At 42.6% G+C, this 12,574-nt stretch overlaps 1 protein-coding gene across 2 annotated transcripts in view; it reads left to right on the plus strand.

The window, feature by feature from the left end:
• Nucleotides 1-219: 219 nt before the first annotated feature.
• Nucleotides 220-12,574, plus strand: part of Rhbdd1 (rhomboid domain containing 1) — a 119,572-nt gene continuing 107,217 nt past the window's right edge. For both annotated transcript variants that reach the window (XM_021635107.2, XM_060368723.1), the window contains exon 1: nt 220-348. The gene's annotated coding sequence lies outside the window, so the exon portion shown is untranslated. The remainder of the gene's footprint in view (nt 349-12,574) is intronic.

A 12,574-nucleotide genomic window follows, 5' to 3' on the forward strand; every position in this document is an offset into this window, starting at 1 on the left:
CTGCCTCAGCTACACTGGACGGGGAAGAAGCTCTCAACCTTGGGGAGCCGGCTCAAGCGCTGTTCGCGTGGTAAGTGGTCACTGGTCATTGAGGGCGGTAAAGGTACACAGACAGCCTCGTTGCTCGGGGTTGAGCGGGATGACTCCCAACGCCTCAGAAAAACAGGAGAAAAGACATACGCAGCACCGAGCATGCGCGGTCGGCCGCGCTCCTTTCCCCGGGGCCTCCGGAAGTGAGGACTCCGGAATTGGTTTCCGAGCAGGAAGTTGAGCCTCCGGATTCGGCGTCCGGGCGGGATGACACACGTGTGCGGGGATACGTGAGGACGCACGCAGGTCTTAGCGAGAGTGAGTTTCCGCGTCTGTTCGGCTGAGTTTGCGGCGTCGCTTTTGCGCGGCGTGGGGTCGCGGCCTCCCCGGGCTGCTGTCGGAGGGGCCGGGGCCGAGATCCGGGCAGGCTCAGGCCGGGCGGAAGCGCTGCGCTGGGGCCAGGGTCCGCCGGGCGGAAGTGCTGCGAAGGGCCAGGGGCTTCCGAGCGGAAGCGCTGCTTCGGGAGCGGGCGGCGGCGTCGGGGTCTCAGTAGACCCTCAGCCTAGGTGGGTGCGGTCTCGCCCGGACCGCGTGGAGGGCAGGGCTGGCCCGATGGGCGCTGCATGGATTCCTCTGACCTGAGGAAGTTTGGAGCGAAGTTGCGTCAGCCGCGGAGCTTGCAGCGGCAGGTGTTTGCGCGATGGCACTTTGGTCTCTGCGCCTAGACCCATGCCAACCTCTGTATGGTTGTTCCATGTGATAGAGGGTAGAAATACACCCGAGGGACACAGCTCACACAGAGAGCTCCTATAGTATGCTGCCCCGTTGTTCCAAAACAGACATTATTTTTTAAAAAAAAAAAACTGTTAGTATCGAATTATTTGTACGTTTAAGATTCAGTTGTCAGGCTCTTAACGTTCCTGTCAGGTTCGTGGCACCTAGTTTATTGTTTGTTTTGTTTTTTGAGGGGGCGTGACACCCGGTTTTTTTTAACCCCTGTCTACTCCTTGTCCCAACGTCCTAACCTCCTTAACCACCCTCCTGCTTCTGTTACTAAATCTGCCTCGCATCTTCTGGTGTTCTGGCACATTCCAGATGTACGGGTGCTCCTCCTGCGTTGGTCCTGGAGTTACCCCCATGAGCATTTTCTGGGGTAATCGTTGGCAATACAGATTTTAGTGTCATACCCCTTTGAGCAAGCCTTCCAGTCCATTCCAGTGCTTCTGGGTGCTAAGTTTTATGACTAACATAGCCATCGAAAGCACTCACTCATTGTGGGGTCGCAGATAATGAGGTCTGAATAAAGTGAGGTGTTTCCTAGATATGGAATTTGGGCAAGTCACTTAACTATGACTTCATAGTGCCAAGTATTCCATGTGAAAATAAGTGGTAGCGCTAACGCAAGGTCAGGCGTTGCTAAGTTACTAGAGCTGCGTGAAGAAAGCACGTATGTTGTGGAGGAAGGGTAACATTGTAGGGTTAGGTAGGAGTTGGAGTAGATGGCTGTTGTGACTGTTGCATAGAGAACACTACTTTTATCCCGGTTACTTCTGAATAGTAAAAACTTAGACACAGAACAACTTTTTAGCTGGCAGTAGTGGCTCACACCTGTAACTCCAATGCTCAGGAGGCTGAGGCAAGAGAAATCGCAAGGTGGAGGCCAGCCTGGGATATATAATGAGACCCTGTGCAAATAAAATGAAACCAGAAAGTTACAGCAGTAGTTAGTGACACTGATTTTATTTACATTATAGTGTTTTAGAAAAAGAAATGTTAGCAATTGCAGTAAGGTAGTTTAAAGTTCTTTGGCCTCTTGTTTCTTGAGCTTAGTTGTACCTAAGTTTGGCCAGAACGTAGCCGAAAAGAAGCATAGTGGAGTGGCTAGCCCTCCACAGCCAAAGCTGATGAAGTTTCTATCCTTTTCTTTTGCCCTCATATGTTATACAACTCCATTATAGCAAAGAAGGCCTTATGTCCATTTGAAGGATCACAGTCAAGTTAGACATACTCTCAACATGCTGATTTTTAAAGAAAAAAAATTGGTTACATTTAAATTTAGGTTTAATTTTAAATTAAATATTTAATTTTTAAAATTAAAATACATGTAGTACTTTCTGAGAACCGTTCCTTTCTCCACGGGTCGATCTAGAGAAAGAAATAGTCATTCAGGGTCTGAAACTGCTGCTAGATTGTTAATGCTAAAAAGGGTCAGTGACTGACTGTGGCCCATATAACACAGAGCTTTGACTAGAGAGCCCTGGTGCCAAGGCCATGCTGAAACTCTAAGATACTCTGGGGACTGAATGTTCATGTAAATATGTCACCTGTGATATCAGCTTCCATCAGTAACAGTTAACTACAGTGATACTGTTCATTTTGAAGCAATTGTTTTTCAAGGGGTCTAAATGTTTTCTTATTTTCTGTGTAAGAAAGATGTGTGGCTGTGGTTCTGGGTCAGGCAAACCCAGAACCAAATGCTTGAATTCTGCCTCTTTCTGTGCATTGATTATGCCCTGTAGACAAATGGGCATGCTTCCAGTTTTAATTTCTCCCTTTGCAAAGTAGAGGTTACTATTAAATGAGACAGTTTCTTAACTGTTACTACATTGTATGTTAGGGTAATGTCTTTTGAAAGGGGAAGAAATATCAATTTAATTCTGAATGCCCTGTTAATTTCCTCATCATCTTTTACACATGAGCTTATTTTATTACTTGGTCACTACTTTTTAAGTGATGACGCTAAAGTGAGAGTCAAACCTTTTATAATTTGTGAGAGAAAGCCAACACTTGGAGAAAATTACAGCTCAATATGGTAGGATGTTATTTCATAATTTCTAGACATTGTTCTTATAATTTCCAGAAGATTAGAGAAAGTTAACATCAAAATATCTTTGATTATCCTATAGCTATGTCATGTGATGCTGTTATGTTATAAAAAATGATATCTCTGCAAGTGAATGCATAAAATGTTATTGACCCTGAAAAATTGATATCTTTTCAATGTACATGCTTTCCTGCTATGTTCTACTTTTAAAAGAGTACAAAGTCTTTATATATTTTCTTCATGTTTTTACATAACTATGACTGTATGAACATGGAATATACTTGCAGGCATTCACAATATGCCATACTTTTGTTTACTTTGTAGTGTATTATATAAAGGTAGGTACCAAATGAAAAAAGAAATCCATAACTTATATGTATACATGTATAAATACATCAAAAATAATTGTAAAAAGCCATTAAAACTCTGAAGTTGTTCTTTAAAAGATTTCCTTTAAAGGTGCCATTATTTTATCTAAACAGTAATTCTCATTTTTTGTTTGTTGTTTGCTTACTTATCTTTTGTTTTGTTTTGTTTTAAACTTGGAGCCTATCAAGCACAAATTTACCCAGAAAGTTCAAGAGTTGTGATGCTTTAGGTTGGTGAGGTTGTAGGACACAGGCTTCTGGTCCAGAATGTGTCCAGGGAACCAGTACTTCGGGGATCTGTGTATGAGTCACTGTCGGTAGCATAGCTCTGAGCATGAGCTGCACCTAAAATCTGTGATGTTAGGAATCTAGGTGCTTGGGATTCTTAGACACGCTCTGCAGAATTGCTGGGTTTGTCTCCAGGACAAGCATATGTCTGGGTTCACACAGAGAGTCATGGGTGATTATTCAAAACAAGAACATCCAAACAAACACAGTCCTCACTCTGTCCTGTAGTTTACAGAATTTTGTGCAGAAAAACAACCCTGAAGCTTTTTAAAAATCCTTTTACACTGTGACAGCTGTATCACTCTTAAAGCTTCTTAGTATTTCAACTGTTTAGTATCATAAGTGACCAAGGAAGAGAAATAAGGAGTCAAAAGAAGTATACAATACAGTATTACTTGTGTATACAACCCACAATGTGTTTGTTGTATGACAGCATCTGGTTTTCATTCATATGGTAAATAATTTTGTGTGTGTGTGTGTGTGTGTGTATGTGTGGTGTTTTGTCTTTTTTTTTTTTTTTAATAATGACTCCTCATAAAAGTAATTTAAAGTCTAACCATTTGTTGGCTTGTTATTAGTGGTGGTAGTAGTAATAGTGTCATTTTCACACATTGAGGGGGGGTTTCCTGGTGACAGCTGGAGAGTGGGGGAGGGGAGCCACTTTCAATCAACCAGCTGCTCCTTGCAGCATCATGGTGGTGATATTTCAAAGCTGGTGGCTAATTCTGGCCGTATTCAGAAAAGAAAATGTGGCATATTTCTAGGATGCAATAGATAGTGTGCAAGAGCCCTTTGGGATCTAGATGATAGCCAACTGACAGTGTGTGCATTCAGGCTTGCATGTCTGTTATTTACCGTCTAGTTTCTTGGACGTTGTTACATGCACATCATAATTACAAAGCAATAAAGTCCAATTCCATGGGGAGAAGTCCCATTGCTTTATAGACAGGAAGGGGAAAATGAAAATTGAACTTGAATGGTGTACTTCATGCTTTTATGCGGTATTCTGTTTTATCCATTCTTCACCATGTCTTTAGGATGTAAGTGTGGTTTTCTTTGTCCAATGGATAAAAGACCAGGAAGCTCAGCAGCACTGAGGATGTGGTCTATCCAAAGCCACACACCATATTTGACCCCTTCTGACTTTAACTTCAGGGATCTTACGCCATCAGTTATTTACTTCGCTATGGTTCTAAATGACAGTTTTAATCCAGAGTCGCAGTGTTAGAGTAGCAATGAATGATATTTATATACATAACCTCAGTTTTGTAAGTATTATATAGTATGCATGTGTGTTGCAGCTATGCATAATTCTGGATTCTTTATTCCATGAATGAAGTGTTTTGGGCAACAATGAAACTTTGACACATTTCATAGCACTGGAGCAGCAACTTTGTAATTTTGGATGTTGTAATGAATGATTTATGGTTCCAAATTTAAGCAACTGTAGAAAGACTGCGTGCTGCCACATACTATCTTCACAGAACCCACTATTTTTTTTTCTTCCCATCAAAGTGTGCTAATTTTGTACTAGTAAGGGACCTGTTAGGTTTCTTAGTTTCCATCCTGAAAGAAGTTTTTTAAGTTTCATGAGATGGTTCTGCTGTTTCGGTGAGTTTGGGGAGTCATTTCATCTTCGTCCTCATTGTCAAGGATAGTACTTTTCCTAGTGTCTTCTTTTTCTCTCATTGCCATGGAAAACTTAAAGCTTGTTTTGCGCTTTCCTCTGTGTGCATGCACACTTGGGTGCAGTTTTGAAGTCCTTCTTCATCATGTGCTAATTCTGCTGTTCATGGCTTTGCCTTTCTAGGCTGTGGCTTTCTGAAAGGACTAGCCTGTTAAACAGAGGAGTCGAGACTGAAGAATTTATGCCATTCATGCTGTTTCAGACATGTATGCTGCCTGTCCCCAGGCTCAGGATTAGAGAAATGTGTTTTGTTCATGCATTGAGTAAATTGAGACATGAACAGGTGAATCTCTGGAAAGCACCCAGAACCCCCCTGAAGGCCACAAGACTGAAGAGATTGAACCCTTGTTCAGTTTTCTTTCTTTTTTCTTTTCTTTTTTTTTTTTTTTAAATGGATTGGTGCTGATATTTACCCTGAAGTTCTAGGTAGACCTTTTTATCCAGGGACACTTCACTGATGTGTGTACTCTAGACTTATTTTCCATGAAGAACAGAGACACAGAGATGCATTGGAAAACCAGTTCTATAATTACTAATATTCATTTTCTTTAAAACATCAGCATGGTGTAAACTGAAGACACAAGTGAGGCCCTCTGCTTTTCCTTTTGAGACCACATTCCTCATCCCGTGCTCAACTGAGCATGAACATTAAGAGGACGTCCTGCAGAAAGTACACTTACTCACATCCTTAGTCCTGTGCACCCCAGTCTTTAGGAACAGTGTGCTTGCTGTCAACTCTTGAGGTGTGACCTCCATGTTCTGGTTCCCTTAGGAACTAGAGCCTTTGTTAGTCTAAAGGACATGTGATGTTTGAAGGAAACTCACATCTGCTTGTGAGCACTTTGTAAATATGTGCTGATGTCGGTAGACATCTTTGATTACAAACAGAAGCAAGACTATCTAATTTGTGTGATCCAAGTAATTTAAAGACAAGAAACTTGACGGAAGCCATGTCGACGAGCCCAGAGACAGCAGACAATCCACCTGGCTGTACCTCAATAAAGGTCAACAAGGAGGAGAGCTCTCTGGGGTTGTGTAGTCTTGGCCACCTTCACAAGCTCTTTCATGTGACTGCTGCATTAGTCCCAATGTCATTCGTGCTAGTTTCCAGGGCAGAGTTGTTACTCCAAGTTCGCTCTCCCTCTCCCCTGATTGAGAGTCCCATCTTTTCCCCCAAGATCCCACTAAATGGGTGGACCACAGGTTCTTATTAGAGAAAGAACGAGGTATTTATGCTAAACAGGCAAAAATCCCCAACCTGTCCCAATCACAGGTAATTTGCAGAACCATACCCCGTCTTTGAAGTATGGTTGCTTTTCCCACTTGTCTAGTTTTTGTGCAGAGTGGATTTGGTTCCATAAATAATTCACAGTCAGTTCACGCACAGACAAAATGAGGGGTGGCAGTGGCGGGCAGCACTTTCCCACTGACTTGGGATAGACAAATGTGATGTGGAGCAAAGATGAGAGTGGAAAGTCCTTAAAGCTCCTTGAAGGGCAGGATCCCGGGATGCTCGCATTGCTGTCCCCGTGTGCATCCCGGTTGCAAGCCTACAGCTGCAGGGCTGTCAGTAGGGAAACTTTAATGAGCTCTCATTACACTAAAACGTGTGGTCTGAGCGAGGAGGAACTGGCTTATGATTGATCCTGGAAATCATAAGTGTTGACGGGGCAGAGGTGGAGTTGGCGAGAATTCACCAGGAGTTGTGGAGCAAAACTTGAGGGTTTATATGCAAAATCTAGTAGCTTCAACTTTTCAGTCACTTTTCATGTGTAAATATAGTCTGATCACTAGTGTTGAGCCAATAGCACTTTTAAAGGAGAGGGAAAGAAAATTTTTGTCAGCTGATATTTTGGGATTTTTTTTTTTAATCTCTATAAATGAAAGGTCATTAAATTCTCATGGTCTCAGATAATCTTGATAAGAAGTGGCTTGCTATTTTATTATACAGTGTATTTTAATTAAAAAGTAATTTTTAGGGCCAGTGAGACGGCCCATTGCTTAAAGGTATCTGCTTTGAAAGCCTGATAACCTGAGTTTAATCCTATGTACATGTACAGGTAGGAGAGAAAACCAACTCTGTAAAGTTGTCCTGTAATGTCCATGTGCTCTCCCTCTCCAAGAGCTTCATGTACACGCATGGCAATAGAAAATAATTCTGCTTTCACGTTCCCCTCATATACTACACTGTTGAAAAGGTATGTATATAGTGGATCCACATAATACAGCTTAAAAACGTGGACTAGAATTCTTAGAAAATGTTAGTCACCACCTGATAAAAGCACTCAGAAGCATTTCCAACTTTTTTTCTTAAGATCTTTTGTAATCTATTTGTTTATGTACACAGACTACTATCATTTCTCAATGATTGTGTGGTGTGTGTGTTTGAACTCTCACTTGGTCTTCACAAAACCAGAGAAGCCTGTGTTATCCCATTACAGGGGGAAAACTATCAGTTTTCTTAAACATCGGTTGGTCAGCGTGTTGTGGAGCTCCTCCTAAGGATCATGCCGTTAGCCACACTGCCCTGTCCTGTGTGCAGCAGGATTGCTGACCTCAGACAGAATTTTGTCAAAAAGCATTGGTCCCTTCCTTGGCCCTCTTGCTCCGGCCCCCCCCCCCCCACTGTTCCTCTCTCCACCAGCCTATCTTGTTAACACCCCCATTCCCTGACAACTTTTATGTTCTGAAACTGTTAAAATGTGCCGTGCTATCCATCATCTCGGGCTTCTGTTTGCTGTGCCTGTGCCAGCCGCTCTATGGTGCAGCAGCGAGTCCTGTGAAGCCTTTTGTCCTTCCTGTCTCACAGCAGCCTGACAGGCTTTCATGTGGAATTCAGCAAGATTGCTTTACACCGAACAAAGCTGAATGTTGCTTTCTAGGTGAAAAAAAAAAAATTAAATGCTCCTAAAGATGTATTTGATTAACAGGAAGCTGATCTGTGTAAATTAATTATAACTGTAATGATGTCATAGCCCTGTCTTTTGTTATTAACCAGGTAATTGACCAGGAGTTTAGAAGCTTATTGTAACTGACAGTTAGCAGTTTGACCTTGTGTACTGTCTGGAAGTGAAACACGCACAATGAATGTAAATGCAGTTTGTTCATTGGGATGCGTGTGTTGTCAGGCTGGCTGATCTTGGGGTCTTATTTTCATTCTTTCATTACTTCTTTGTTGAAACTGCTGGCCTAGCATTGTAGTCCCAAACTGGACATTATATTTATATCTCTCACTAAAAGCATCTGACCAAATACAAATGTCTGTGTCCTTGAAGAACTGTAATCAGACATGAAACCTTGGCCCATTTGGGATATACGGTCCAGGGAACAAATATCAAAATTAGACGAATCTGGTTTAAAGCCTGTGTGAAGGAAGGTAAGAAATTTTTGGTGGACAGATTTAGGGCCACACTTGATAGATAGAAGGTTTATTCCGAATTGTAATTTGGCAAAGTAGGCTAAGAGTAATTCAGAATAACTGGGTGATGAGAACCCTGACCCTTGGCGAGTTTTGTTAAAGATAGGACTGTAAGAAAGAAACCTAGACCAGAAGTGGCCGACTAACAGCTGTTCCCAGGGGTTAGCCACCCCACTGTCCTCCACAGTGTATTGTCAGCCCCGCTAGAGTAAGACATGACCATTCCTAAAAAACATGATGCCATGCGAAATCACTCCGAAAACTAAAGCGCTTTGAAAACAGGCAATGTTTTCAAGAACAAGATAGCAACCTTATGCAACGGAAGCTTGGGTTACATGCATTCCATGTAAGTAATGTGTGAGTATCACAGAAAACATGGCTCTCTCTGTTCAGAAAGCCTTGGGCCAACTGAAAGTGGTTGTCAGGACCACAGCTTGTGGCTTACTGCTCCGTGGTGGAAATAAGGTGGAATATAAAAATGGGCAGAAGGTTGTGAGTCCTCTGTGAATGAGGTAGTGGTGGGTGTTAGGCAGGTGTCTACTTTGTACCATTTACCCCAGCTGGGTACAGTTGTCTGAATGCATCATATATGGAATTCTGTTCGAGTGGTCATTGGGTGAGTTTGAACATATTTGCTATTTCAAAAGATATATTTTAGCAGAACCCACCACACTTTCTGCCTTCTTTCCTGCACACCCACGTCCTCAGGGCTCTGTGTTGAAAGCATCAGCTCGCCATTCCACCTTCAAAGCACCTTTCTACCTACTTTTCTTTTTCCTCCAAAGCCTGGCTCAGCAAGGAAACAGCCCTAAGGTCTTCTCCGAATTGTAGTTTGACTTAACCGTGTTCTGCTTCGGCAGGTTTGTATATTATCGGCACATTGCTGAAAAGCATGTGTATTAGATGACAGAAGACACAAGCTTGTTACAAAGGCCAACACTAAACTCAGACAGCTGAGGCTCTCAGCAGAAGAACTGTACCATGTCTCTGGCTCTGTCGAGCTTTTGCACAAGGAAGAGAAAGGCTGAGTGGTGCTATGTACCCATACAAAGATGGCTCATTGGGTGGGACCTACACCAGGGACCCTGGAGAGTTAAAACTTCCAACTCTTCTGCAAGCTGGAACACGGTATCCTTTAAAGAAGTGACAATTGAGCTACGTTATTTTAGGTAAATCCCGGCTTGTTTACAAGATGGGCACCGATGGGACCTGCTTCATCATGGTTAAAGGGTTGGCCAGACCTAGACATATTCTTGAAGTGAGTGCATAACTGAGGATTAACTACCGATGTGTATGTATGTGTATTAGTTGGCCTGTGGTCTCACTTTGTATTCTTTGAATAACTAGATATCGGAGTAGAAGCGTGTGCTGTGGCCTGTGTAACAGTCGCCCATTTCATTATTTTCCCAAACCCATGTTGCCTGGTGTGTTAGTCACTCACCTCATTGCTTTGACAAATAACTGAAGGAGAAACAACAAAACTAAACTAAAGGGTGTATTTTGGCTCATGCTTCCAGGGTTCGTCAGGCAGAGAAGGCGTAGTGACCGGACCTTGAGGCAGCCGGCCACATTGCATCCGCTGTCAGGAAGCAGACAGCTGAATACTAGCATTCAGCTCTCATCTCTTGTTCAGTCTGGGATCTCAGTGGTGTATCTCATATGTAAGATGGCTCTTCATAATTCAGTTAACCTAATCAAGATGATCCCTCACTGGCACGCCTCGAAGCTGGTCTCCTAGGTGATTTTAGATCCTGTCAACTTGACTGGGTTTAATCCTCACATCTGGGGACCCCTGCATATTGCTCACTGATGTCAAAGCCATTTCTTCTAATTATTGGCTGATGTCCCTGTGGTGGTTTGAATAGGAAAGCCTCTCTTAGACTCATGTGTTTGAATGCTTGGCTCATAGAGAAGTGGTGCTGTTAGAACTTGTGGCCCTTGTTGGTGGGTGTGGCTTTCTTGGAGGAAGTGTGTCAGTAGGGGGTGGCTTTCATAGTCTCAGAAGCTCAAGGCCAGGCTCAGTGGTTCACTGTTTTCTCCTCCTGTTTGCTGCCTGCAGATCCATTTGTTAGAACACTCAGCTCCTTCTCCAATACCATGTCTGTCTGCATGCCACCATGCTTCCCAACATGATGATAATGAACTAAACCTCTGAAGTGTAAGCCAACCCCAATTTCCTTTGTAAGAGTTGCCATGATCATGGTATCTCTTCACAGCAAGAGAAACACTATCCACAATAGTCCTTATTCCCTTGGAGAATGTAATTTTGAATCATTTATTTCATGTGTAATATAATTTATCTGGTGCATTGGTGGTTACTGCTGTGGGTAAGTTCAGAGCATTTCTTGAATCTCCAGTTTCTTTCTAGATTGGTTCCTTTCATTGAAGCCAACACAGTTCGTTCGTGTGGATCCTTGATGCCAAACTACCAGTGTTCAACAGAATAGAAAAGCTTGGTTTTTGATGTGGGACTAGAGGTAGTTTTATTTATTTAGTGCATTGTATCTCCTTCTTTAGTCATGAGATCAGGTTGGAGTCCTGTTGGCCTCTAAACTCTCTGCTCTGCCATCTTCCTGGTTGGACGCCACTGACCTCACATTTTTACCAACACTATGGCTCAGTGTTAAAACTGCATCTTGGGTTTTTGAAGTCCACAGTACAGAACACCCTCATCTTCAACCCCGGTTATGTTTATTGTCTCACATTTCTAGGCTCAGAACAGATGACCTCCTAACTTGAAGCAGTTGTTCCATATTTCATTTAATATCTTCTCATAGTTACCAGAATGACACTTGCTTATAGTGGGTTGAACTATAAGTTCCTGAGAACTTCTCGGGGGCAATTCAACTGAGTCTGGTGGCTTTCGCTGACTTACCCCAATCTTCTGAATCATGTTGCTGCTTGGTGTTGGCTTTTGGGACGGGACTGATCACTGAGTTTGGTAATCCCCTAAAAACCCATCGATCCTAGTTAGCAGGAAGTAGATAAAAAGGGGTCTATAGCCCTTTTCCCTATTAATGTCCTATCTAATGTCGGGGGTGGGGGTTGGAAGGGAGGTAAAGGTGTTTAAGAACTTAAAGTAGGTTTGGTGAAAAATCTAAGCCTACAATATTCCTTTCTTTTGGTAAGATTTTTTCATGAAAGGAAACTCTTTACTTTTAAATCATTGACATCATCACACTTTTAATTACAATTCTCACATGAGTTCTAACTAAACTTCATGGTATATGTTATGAATAATGCTGATCTAAAAAATTGGTTCCTCTCAGTACTGTTAAGAAATTGCTTCAGACTTTATTTTATCCTCCAATAGGCATTCATATGGAAGAGAAATAGGTGTCATCCTTTTTAAACAGTTTTTCATCTTGTGACTTAAGTAAGAAGACCCTGGCTATACAGCAGGACATTGAACTATCTCCTGGCCTACTCCATCAAGGCTTCCACAAATTTTTATTTCTGTAATTAATAGGCATCTGAGGCTTTTGTCACCTGCTGTACAAGTGCAGGTTGGGGAACTAGGCTTTTATGAGTGATGTGTAGGTGGGCTGCTGGGACCTCTCCAAAGCATTGGCATTGGCAGGCAATGGTACTGATGAGAGAGACAAACATCTGAAGAGTCTGTCTAGGAGCTAGGTGTGTGTCCTAGTGGTCCAGTTGATGGGTATTGTCCCTTTGGCCTTTCTTATCTGTGTAAGGAAAATGGAATTTCTGTCACAGCCTCACACCAGGACTGTTGGAAGGGTAGTCACTGGTTCAGGCCCCTGTGTTTGAAATTGAGAACATATGTCTGAAGATTTCACTTCCATTCCTTCAGGTAGTAAAAGAGCCCATGTGACTGTCTGTCTGTGAAGATGGCCTTGTGTATTAAGTAAGCACTTTGGACAGAGAAGGCCAGGCATTTTGGCATCCTTGAGTATCATAGGCAAAAGCAGCACTGAACTACCTCTGTGAGTAACTGC

Source organism: Meriones unguiculatus, chromosome 15, assembly GCF_030254825.1.
Source record: "Meriones unguiculatus strain TT.TT164.6M chromosome 15, Bangor_MerUng_6.1, whole genome shotgun sequence".
In the NCBI taxonomy this organism is placed as follows: domain Eukaryota; kingdom Metazoa; phylum Chordata; class Mammalia; order Rodentia; family Muridae; genus Meriones; species Meriones unguiculatus.